Source organism: Rhinopithecus bieti, unplaced genomic scaffold, assembly GCF_001698545.2.
Source record: "Rhinopithecus bieti isolate Rb0 unplaced genomic scaffold, ASM169854v2 scaffold_13014, whole genome shotgun sequence".
NCBI lineage: Eukaryota > Metazoa > Chordata > Mammalia > Primates > Cercopithecidae > Rhinopithecus > Rhinopithecus bieti.
In genome coordinates this window covers 1,172,497-1,176,876 of record NW_016807364.1, presented here as the reverse complement: position 1 = coordinate 1,176,876, position 4,380 = coordinate 1,172,497, and positions in this window count along the sequence as shown.

Sequence of the window (4,380 nt, the reverse complement as noted above, 5' to 3'; positions counted from 1 at the left end):
CTTGTCCTTTTTTTTTTTTTTTTTTTTTGAGATGAAGTTTCGCTCTTGTTACCCAGACTGGAGTGCAATGGCATGATCTGAGCTCACCACAACCTCCTCCTCCCAGGTTCAACTGATCCTCCCTCCTCAGCCTCCCAAGTAGCTGGGATTACAGGCATATGCCACCACGCCCAGCTAATTTTGTATTTTTAGTAGAGACAGGAGTTCTCCAGATTGGTCAGGCTGGTCTCGAACTCCTGACCTCAGGTGATCCACCTATCTCGGCCTCACAAAGTGCTGGGATTTTAGGCATGAGCCACTGCGCCCAGCTGACGACCCTCAATTCTATTCCATTGACTACTGTCTGTCCCTCTTTGTACCCATACCATACTGGCTGGATTACTGTCAGCTTACAGTAAATTTTAAAATTGAAAAGTTTAAGTTATCCAAGTTTGTTCCTCTGTTTCAAGATTTTTTCAACTATTCTTGGTTCTTTGGATTTCTATACGGATTTTAGGTTCAGTTTATCAATTCCTGCCAACAAAATATAGCAGCTGGAATTTCTCTAAGGATTAAGCTGTTAAATTTGGGGAGTATTGCCGTAGATCAGTTTGGGGAGTTTTGCCATTTTACGATATTAAATCTTCTAATGAAATGTCTTTCCATTTAGTTAGGTTTTCTTTAATTTCTTTCTGCAACGTTTTATTTTACAGCTTTCCATGTCCAAGTTTTCTACTTCTTTTGTTAAATTTATTCTAAGCATTTTGTTCCTTGTGATGCTATTGTGAATGGCATTGTTTTCTTAATTTTATGTTTAATTATTCATTGGAATTGTTTTCTTAATTTCATGTTCAATTATTCAAATCAATTGTAGAAATACAGTTGATTTTTGTATATTGATCTTGTATCCTGTAATCTTGTTGAACTCGTGTATTAGTTCTAATAATTGTGCAAGTGTGTGTGTGTGTGTGTGTGTTCCTTGGGATTTTCTACATATAAGATCATGTCATCTGTTAAGAACTAATTGGCTTTTGGATGTTGAATTCACCAGTCAGAAGTCCTGTCTGCATTGGAGTGGCAGAAGTCTTGCCTGTGAGCAGCAAGATGCGCAGATGGGCATCTTGCTATTTAGGAGAAAAAGAGGGTTTTCATCTTAGAGTATTTACTGGAATGTCGGATTAAGCACCAGTTCTTGAACAGAGATTTTGCTCCAGGAGACATTTGGCATTACCTGAAGACAATTTTCATCGTCATAACTTGGGGGGCAGGAGCAGGACAATAGCCACAGATGCCACTGAATATCCTGTAACACATAGGAAACTCCCCAGAAAAATAATTATCTTGCCCAAAATATCAGTAGCACTGTGGTTGAGAAACCCTGGATTAAAGAAATAGCTTCTAAAAATGGCCTCTTCTCTCACTGACTTGAGCCACTCTTCTCAAAGCTGCAGGATTCTGAAGAAGAAATATGGAGTGAAGTTTAGGGAATGAGTTCTCAGCCCGCAGGGGCTGCCTGATGAAAGTAGAGATGGTGTCCTAGGCCCTGGGTTAGCAACTCCATGAACAATTCGACCAAGTAGTGCACAATCTTCTGCACAGCAGAGATCAACACTTGCCACAGAACACACGCTCCCCCCCGCCCCCACAACCCTGACATTGCAGCTGGATCAGGCGCCAGTGGCCAAATGTGATAATTACTATGGCACCAACAGAAGATATGAGGTTATGTGGTGCTTGATGCTAATATGTCTGATGGGGAAACTCTTTAAGAAAAAGAATACAGCATTAGACACAGGGTCTTGGTAGGACTCATGCAAGCAAGGTGCCTGAAAACTGTCTCAGAGCAGAAGTACAGACTGTAGTGGGACAACCTGTAAATTACTTCTTTTTTCCTGCTTTTCTGAAGAACTCTAGCTAATTTGCATTAAGGAAAATATAAGCAGCATGGTGTGTTTTGTTTCCTTACTCTTTTTTTCAACTTCTTCTCTGGTGAAAACAATCTAAAGTTCTGTAGTTTGGCTTTAAGATCGAAGTTGACAGTTGCAGGGAGATAAACAACAGCCCTAGACACTTAAAAGCAGATGCTAAGTGGTTAGTCAGTACAACAAATGGCTTTTATAATGTATATTTTCAAATGTTGCATGATGAATTTAGTACCTAAGAAGTAGGCTTTGTAGATACAAATGAGTCAGGTAACCCATATTACAATGAAAGCAATGATATATGCATTTTATAGTATAAAGCATTATTTCACAGTTATATAGCACTTTGTACCTGCTAAATGTTTTCTAACCTTTAATTGTTTCTTTTTTTTTTTCTTTTTTTTTTTTTTTTTTTGAGACGGAGTCTCGCTGTGTCGCCCAGGCTGGAGTGCAGTGGCCGGATCTCAGCTCACTGCAAGCTCCGCCTCCCGGGTTCACGCCATTCTCCTGCCTCAGCCTCCCGAGTAGCTGGGACTACAGGCGCCCGCCACCTCGCCCGGCTAATTTTTTGTATTTTAGTAGAGACGGGGTTTCACCATGTTAGCCAGGATGGTCTTGATCTCCTGACCTCGTGATCCGCCCGTCTCGGCCTCCCAAAGTGCTGGGATTACAGGCTTGAGCCACCGCGCCCGGCCAATTGTTTCTGTTAATGATCTAGTGAGACCAATCCTAGTGGGTACCAGCATCACTTGAAAGGTGAGAGAAAAAGGCAGAGGCTACAAAAAATGATCTAAAGGGCAGAAAGATACAAATGCCATAGGAAGACAGACTCCAAGCAGTGAGAATACTGGAGAAATCCAAAGGCAAATATAACTGAAATGAATGCAATTGTGACCAGCATAGAAACCTGAATTTCTAGGCTGTGGTGAGGGGGTATCTTTCAGAGTTTGAGATGTCAGAATCAATGACAGGACATATTAGTTATCTCACTTAGAGATAAGCACATGGGGCCGGGCGCAGTGGCTCACATCTGTAATCTCAGCGCTTTGGGAGGCCGAGGTGGGGGTCACGAGATCAGGAGATGGAGACCATCCTGGCCAACATGGTGAAACCCCGTCTCTACTGAAAACGCAAAAATTAGCTGGGCATGGTGGTGCGTGCCTGTAATCCCAGCTACTTGGGAGGCTGAGGCAGGAGAATAACTTGAACCAGGGAGTCAGAGGTTGCAGTGAGCTGAGATCATACCACTGGACTCGAGCCTGGTGACAGAAAGAGACTCTGTCTCAAAAAAAAAAAAAAAAAAAAAAGCACATAGAACATGAGGAGGTAGTATTTGGTCAAATTTACACATGACCGGGCCATAACGAACTACCATGAGAGTGCAGAATTCCCTCTCAGTGAATGTCAGAGAGGAAACTCAGGCCTTATGCTTGCAAATTTCCTTAGCGTCACCATCCCTCAAGAAGTCTAGGGAGGGCAACTTGGACCTGAGCCAAGACAGCCACACATACATCATGCCTATCTCACTGACTGCTCAGAGCCTCGAGTACTTCCACAAACTACCAACTCCTCCATGGTCAGTTCAGAACCAGTTGAAACATTTAGACTTACTCTGAGCAGCTGAAATTCCAGCACTGTAGTTATGCATGTTTAGAAAATAATAAGGGCTAACACTAAGTGCCAGGCCCCATCCTAAGTACTTACAGACATTAACTCATTTAATCTTCATAACAACCTTGTAAGATAAGAGCTAAGTTGACAGATGAGAAAAGTGATGCCCGGAAGAGCTGAGTAACGTGCCCACGGTCACATAGCTAGTAAACAGCAAAATCTGGATTTGAACCTTGTGCAGTCCCTTTCCAGAATCTGTGCTGTAATTCCTTCTCTATAATGCCTTATTAATGGCCTTATTTAAGGCCAGGCACGGTGGCTCAAGCCTGTAATCTCAGCATGTTGGGAGGCTGAGGCGGGCAGATCACAAGATCAGGAGTTCAAGACCAGCCTGGCCAACGTAGTGAAACCCCATCTCTACTAAAAATACAAAAAATTAGCTGGGAGGCAGGAGAATCGCTTGAACTCGGGAGGCGGAGGTTGCAGTGAGCGGAGATCACACCACTGCACTCCAGCCTGGGCAACAGTGAAAGACTGTCTTAAAAAAAAAAAAAAAAAAAGTCTTTAAAATCTTATTCATTGTATTATTTACATATAAAAGTCAATGAACATTTCAATATTTCAATAGCATCAGAAAAATGGACAAAGACAATGACCAAGCTATTTTTAAAGATGAGAAAAAAATTTATATATTCTTGCCTCCAGGATTACTCACACAATATATGTACTTCTTTTGTGCTTCTAAGTTGTTTTGGAACTTACTGTACTTGTTATTTTCTTGGTTATAGTTGGTTGGTGTTCCTGGGGCAAGTCCAGAAAACATTTCTGTGTTCTTCCATTGATGTGTGATGTACCTGAGACAGGAACC